Genomic DNA, 8,115 nt, shown 5'->3' with positions numbered 1-8,115 from the left:
GAGTGGGGGGCATGTCAATTAAAGCATCATGGTTTTTGGCTAATTGGTAATGCTAATAAAAAAGCCTGTTGGTTTCATTTCACATTCAGGTTTAGAAGAACACAATAAAGCTTCTAGAAAGTCTACTAATTTTAGTTTCTGAAGTGACAGACTTACTTTTCTCAATATTCTCTGTAAAAGAACATAAATAGTAAAATATAATGATAAGTATTAGTTACACAGCCAATGCATAACATGCTCTACATTTGCTTTTTTTTTTTTTGTTGAGAAGCAAAATATGACATTTACCCTTTGCTTTCAATTTTTATGAATAAAAACACTTGAACGCACTGTACAACACGTTACAACTTGTATGTAGAAACTTCTCAATAGAACTCGGTTCTAAATTCTAGCCTTGTCTACTAACTAGTAGAAAAGTTAACTAAAATGGAACCTTATAAGTCATAGTTCCTGGGTTGATCTACATAAACAGCAATTCAGTACATCACACATAAAACAATCTTCAAAATAAATTGCTCAGTAAACTTTGACTGACAATTGATTCTAACAGAGTTTTCTGTTAGCATGTTGCTAAGCTAATAGTGTAACAGTTAAAAAGGGAAAAATTAAAGGCATGTATATTTTTAGTCTTTTATAGGATTTATATTTCTCTTGACATGCAAAACTGGACTTATTACAATGTATTCTGGGATTGGTTTTACTGTGAAGGATACATGCAGCGCTATATTGAATCCTAGCCAAAATTGAGAATCTAATGGCGCTTTTCCACTTCATGGTACGGCACAGTACGGCTCAGTACGGTCCACTTTTGGGGGGTTTTCCACTGGGTACAGTACCTGGTACTTTTTTAGTACCCCCTCGCCATTTGAAGCATAACGTTAGCATAATGTTTCTCTCTATGTTTTGGAACAGCTTTTAATTTATTTAGCTTATAAAAACTTATTTTAATTAGCTGCCAAGCCATTATTTAAACTTCTCTTCATTTCCCCTAACTAAGTAACCATTTATTTATTTATTGTTTGTTTATCTGATTCTGTAAAATTTCAGCTTTATTTTAATTAACAAAAAACTATTTCTTATACTTTTAGTTAGTTAAATCGAGCGCAGCGTTAGTTCAATCAGTCCACGGAGGCATAGGCTTCGACCAGCTCATGCGGTCAGCTGTCATAGCTCCAATCATTATCATTCTCCTGTTAGATACTGGACATATATGTGCCACCACTGCTCGGTAAGCATGCTCAAATGGCTCGCAACCCTCCCTCCCTCCCTCCCCCATTATAAGCATGAGCATATTACCGTGCACCTCTGGTTGTCATCTTCTTTGTTTCAGATCACTAAGGCTTTCAAGTCTTAACGGGCATGGACCTCACTGCTGACGGACACTCATCTTCATAACCAGGCTACAGGATAGACGTCCCACTGCCCACTGCCATTATTAAGAGTCTTAATTGTCATGTATTTCCAAGCTGATGGTTCCAGGGGTTAATGTTTAAATCGCTTGTATTTTCAATTATTTTGGGAGCAAGAACCCCCATAAGAAACCATACCTCCAAGATGAACTGTGTTCAATAAACTCAAGTAAACTTGCCAAAGTGGTTCCTGTCTGAACTATAACAATACTGCTTTTGGAACAAACCTTAAGTGTACAAATGTTGTTGTCACCCTCACCTAATCATATTTTTGATAATGTTATAATCCACTTGGCATCACACCAGGTTTAAATACTTAAAATCTAAAGTAGTAATGTAAAAAAATATTTTTTTTAAATATTTTTTTTTATTGCTTATCACATCAAATCTGCTCCATGGAAACATCAAACAAAGCCAGATGTAACTTGACTGCAGTAATGGTTTAGCCTGGCTTTGCAGTTCAGATATTATGCAGTATCTGTGCGTTTCCAGCTAAATAACTTTTGTGGGTTGTGTGATCTGTATTAATACTAATTCACATTGTAAGTTTTATTGCCTTTATTACATAATGTCTGAGCCACGTCTCCTTTTAAACAGAAAACACACGCATAAATATAAGCGTTTTGCTGACAGTAATACACTTCTCCAGTTATTCCCTGCCAAACAAATGTCCTCCTTCAGCTCTTTCTCTGTGTAATCAAGGTTATTGATCGTTTGGAGGTGGAATTAGACCTTCGATGTTCTTGTGTTAATCCAATTGTTGGGAAATTAGAGGTTATGGAACATATGGAGAAAATAATACTATCCATAATATTTTGATTTAGTCTTGTAGTTATAAATTCTTTCTCCAGGATCCAGATATTACATTGGCAACAACACACTATTAAACTTGTAGAAATTAACCTTAAAATCAAACACTTATTTTGATTATTTTGCATTTCTAAGTAAGTCTAATTGAATGAACCACCTTATCAACAACAAATCATATATTGAACATTTTTGAATTTGTTAATATTAAATCCATATGGGGTTGAAGTGTCTTGCAAAATTCATTGCTCACAGATTTGAATGACAGTTTTGATTGGCAGAGAACGTACTAACATTAAAAGTAAGATTACTGTGTTTTCCGATTGAATTTTTCTTCATTTTTTTGTATTATGAATATCAATATCAGCCACTGTGTGCTTAATAACTAACAATCTTATTTGAAAGTGTGGTGATGAATGAACAAAGGAAACCATCAAGAGTATGAAGACATTTTCTGAAGAAAGTGGCAAAATACCAATAACAAGCGAAGAATGGTGGAATGATGAAGAAGAACTTAAGACAAAGATAGATGATGTAACTATTATGTGAAAAACTAATGAAAAAAAATAAAAATAATTTATATATATATATATATATATATATATATATATATATATAGTTTTCTGTTCTACATAACTGAATACAAAAAGATCCAGGGAGTGAAAGACTGCAAAACAGATGTAAAAATCGAGGAATTTGATACTCTATTGTCTCTGTGGGCTTTATGCACCCAACTGTCTCCTGAGCAGGAAGTGAAATTTTCTCTCACTTCCTGTTTTGGAGAGAAACAATTTGTCAGTCTTAGCTCATCTCACCCTCAGCAGGGAAGTTTCATATCATGTCGTTTCAGCCCCCTGAACTCATGTTATTCCTCTCTATGAAATGAATTATGGAAGTTTGTGATCAGATAAAACATACTGCTTAAATAAAAATACTCTCATGATATGAAACTATTATCAAACACTTTTAATGCAAATGGGACAAAGTCATGAAGGTGGTTGCTATTATTAGAAAGTGTTCTGAGAAGTAAAAAAAATATTTAGGCAAAACAAAAAGTATAAGAATTTTATATATATATATAATAATTATATCAATAATATTTTTATTTAGTCTTGTAGTTATACATTTTTTTCTCCAGGATACAGATTTTACATTGGCAACAACACACTATTAAACGTGTAGAAATTAACCCTAATATATATATATATATATATATATATATATATATATATATATATATATATATATATATATATATATATATACTTTCTAATAAAAAAGAAGAATATTCTATCCAACTACAAGCAAGAGCACACATAAATACAATAGAGTAAAGATACAAACAATAAACAGTGATTTTCTTTTTTCTTTTTTTCTTTTTTGGCAGGTCTAGCATAAGTTTTTAAGTACAGAAATTTACTAAAGTAATCAAATGTAAAACAACATTGCATATTGGACTATATAAATTAAAGATAATTCTTTATTAAAGTTATAAAAGCTTTTTAATCAAGAGCAGTGAGTGATTTCTTTGTTGTTGCTGTTTCTATCAATATAAAGACTGTCACTTAAAGAGAATGCACTGATACAGTGGCCTGCGTTCAGCCGGCTGTGTCTGATGTAAGATACTTACCAAGACAGCATTTTGACCTAATTATTGTGTGAATTTGTCCATTTAAACACAATACTTCAGAGAGATTTTATATTTGCGCGATTCGGATGAGCGCATGCACAAATTTTCTGCGCGCGAGCTCGCGTCCTCTGGCTCTTACATGTTTAAACTGACATAGCTTAAATGAGTTTAATTTAAATACATATTAACGTGTGCTGTTCAGGTCTCATCTGTGCGCGCGCTTTTTTTTAGCACCCGGATGAAGACAGAATAAATGACAGCTCATAATCATTCACATTGATCAAGAGTGAATGGTTTGTCCAGGTTTTTTTTTTTTTTTTTTTCATTGCTATTGTTGGGAATCCAGAATGTGCATCCATCAACAGAAACATACAGTACATTAACTGCTTTGCTTTTAGAGCAAACCATATTACAGATGCTTTGGATTTAAGTTGAACCGCGGTCCCAGCGCGTGCCGAACCGTGTGTGGTGAACCGAACGGTACAGGTTTTTTTCAGCGAACCGTGTCACCCCTAATATATATATATATATATATATATATATATATATATATATATATATATATATATATATATATATATATATATATATATATATATATATATATATATATATATATATGTGTGTGTATGTGTGTATGTACTGTATGTATTTTATTTCTCCCGAAAGTATGAATTTTCCAACTTTTAGATTGATTTTTTTCATTTTGGGGGGGATATTCACCCACTTTATAGAATGGATAATATGTAGTAGGGCATCTATTTTGCTTGAGGGACAAAAGTTCATTGGGGATTGTTCTGTGTGTCATTATTAAACCAGTTAAGTTGCCATGTGAAAGCCCCAGACAGAAAACACTTGAGTCACCATACAAGATTTGAACGTACACAACGCAAACACTTACCCACACACAAACAATAAGACATGCCAACACTCTGTGTGCAGCAAATATCCTCTGCCCTATCACTCCGGGGCATCACAAGCAATAATAACAATCTCATATCTTTCAAAATGATCCAACACATACACACAAAGAATACACACACGTATTTGTGGGGGGTCAGAGGTTAAGATTTGGTGGTAAACCTCTATATTCTGCTATGGGTGAAATGGGATGTTTTAGCTGTAGCGGAAAAGCGGAATGGATATATTTGATATGATGTGTCTGTGTGTGATTGTTTTTTTTTTTTCCTCAGGTCATGTTCACAAAGCTCTCTCTCAGTGGTGTTATATAGTAATGCCATTTCAGGGTCTAATCCCTTCAGAGAGAGAGAATTGGGAAAAGATAGAGAGAGATAGAGAGAGTAAATGAGATGGACATACACTGTAAGGCTTGAAACATGCATTAAAGAATTAATTAAAGAATGCATTCTTGCATCACCAAGGGCAACACAGTAAACCTCCAATACTCAAGGAGGCAACAGAGTTCCTCGCAGATGTCAATGACATTAGCTATGAACTGAATTTTAAGCTGATTAATAAAAAAAAAAGGCATTTAAATACTGCTATTTTAGCTATCAAAGGAGATCCAGTTGATTTCTGATTATGCCTTCCATTATGTCATCTTTGACTAAATCAATGGTACCAGTCAGGATTAATTTTAAGTCAGCCCACAATAGATGGGAGAGTGTTCATTATATTTCAGCATAGGCTCATTGGTAATATGGGCCTCTAAATACATTTCTGCAAAAAAAATAAAAAAATAAAACCTGTACATACAAATCTCTGCAGTCTCCGGTAGAAATGAACACTAGAGGCAGTAATACTTTAATTCCTTTTCACACAAAGTATTATTTGCACATGTGCTGCAAGACTTGAAAACTAATACTTCTGAATCTGAATTCTGAATGCGTTTCACTTTAGTAATGAAGGCCTCTGGTACGAACTCCTTGAAACTACGGTTCAACAAAACCCGCTCAAATCTACATAAGGAAGTCGGAAAATGAAGGAAATTGGCTGCATCAACAAATGTGTTTTTATATCACTTTTGCATTTGTTAACACCATCACATAGGTTTAGGGTTGGGTTTGGTGTAGGGGATATTTCCAACATGATAGAGCATTAACTTTTATCAACACTCTTTGGATATTTGAACTGTGAACCACTGCAATAAGTACCTGAAGCAAAGTAATACAAACACATCAATACGTGCCTGTATGAACATAATTAATAGTCTACATGAGAAGAAAAAAAAGTTGCATGATTATTTGTATGAAAAGTGCCTTTTGCGTGATCAAGAGAGCTCTATTTGCTTTCTGACCAGTCCGATATGGCAGATAAGGGAGTGTTTGTTGTTTTCAAGAGTTTCAGAGACTCCGTTTCATACCTTTGTATGCATTCTTGTATTACAATAAGACAACCTCAAATACTCTATTTGAAAGAAAGCCTCAAATACTCTAAGAGGCAATATCGCTAACTTTAGATGTCCATGACATTAGTAATAAGCTGAATTTCTAAAGGAATTTGTACAAACATTGTAGCTTTTTTGACTGGACCAATGCTGCAGTATTGGCTCAACCAATGGTGTAATTTGGGGCAGCATCATCTTTTCACCCAACCAATGGCAGGTAAGTTTTGTTGTCATTCACGTTATACTGTGCATAAGGATATTTATCGCTTGTGGTAACACTGTAACAAACAGCTTTGATTCATTGGCTTTAATCAACATGCAAGATGTATATATATATATATATATATATATATATATATATATATATATATATATATATATATATATATATATATATATATATCTATCTTTTGGCTTATACACAGTCTGTTCCAATCACCTCTGAATGTTCCAAATGAAACTATTATGTTCAATTAAATACAAGCAATAATGGTGTTGAAAATAACTGAAGCTGTTAAACATTGCATATGGTAACATTCTATCTTCAAACATTTAAGAAAACGTCACAATGTGTATTTGTGTATCTAGAAACATTTGTGTTTGAATATGCTTTAGGCCTAGGAAGACTGAACCGATTGGGGAGAGTGACAGAAAGACACAAAACACTCTTTAAGCTTACGTAAGTTCAGTCGGAGGCCAGACGAGAGACAGAAGGCAGGAGGAGGGGGGAGTTGTGGAAGAAAAAAAGGCAAGAAAAATTGAGAGGGGACCGAGGAGGGTAAAATAACTGTGAGTACATTCAGTTACACACTTTTCAGTTAAATAAAATGGTCATAATAATGATGTGTGAGAACTAAGCCAAAACACACACACATACACACACTGATGTAAGTGGTCATCTGTTTCTCATTACAGCGTGGAATCCTTCCCATCATCTTTTCTGAGCTAGAGAGCATTTGGAACAGTTCCCGTGTTTGACACTCACACACACACACACACACACACACACACATTTGTTTTTGTGAAAAGTGGGGACATCCCATAGGCGTAATGGTTTTTATACTGTACAAACTGTATATTCTATCGCCCTTCACCAACCCTACCCCTAACCCTAACCCTCACAGGAAACTTTGTGCAGTTTTACTTTGTCAAAAAAACCTCATTCTGTATAATTTATAAGCGTTTGGAAAAATGGGGACATGGGTTATGTCCTCATAAGTCACCATCTCCTTGTAATACCTGTGTCATACCTATGTCATTATACAGAGTTGTGTCCTGATATGTCACAAAAACATGCCCACACACACACACACACACACACACACACACACACACACATGTTTTGCAGTATTTGGCTTTGTGTTTTAGGTCACCATGTCTTGATTTAAGCACCTCTATAAATGTAGAGTTTCGCTGTGAGAGTGTTTTGTGAGTGAGTGAGAGTGCATTACTATCTCTCAGTCTGGTTCTCTCATTTTTAACACTGAATGACAGCAGATATAGAGTGATGTTCGGTTCATAGCAGAGCTAGGATGGGAAAAGTTCAAGGTTCAAAAGCAAACATACTAGTTTCAACAGCCCTTGGCATGCAAGCTAGGTTGACTCACTCCCACACACTCCTATCCATCCACCTACCCATTTACCTTGAAATCTAAATCACGGCATATTGTATTTTCTATCACCCTACGCCGACCCTACACCTAAACCTACCCCGCACAGGAAACTAATGGACATTTTTGAACACCTTTTAGTACGTGTTTATGGGGCACAAAAAACTAAAACTATGTTAACGTTGTAATACCAATGTCATTTTACACATTTGTGTCCTCGTAAACCACACCTACACACACACAGAGTACTCTATATACATAATAGTATATATACTTATTAAAGTAGTATTTATACTTATTAAAATAGTATAT

The sequence above is a fragment of the Carassius gibelio genome, chromosome B4, assembly GCF_023724105.1.
Source record: "Carassius gibelio isolate Cgi1373 ecotype wild population from Czech Republic chromosome B4, carGib1.2-hapl.c, whole genome shotgun sequence".
NCBI lineage: Eukaryota > Metazoa > Chordata > Actinopteri > Cypriniformes > Cyprinidae > Carassius > Carassius gibelio.
Note: the sequence above shows the minus strand (reverse complement) of the source record.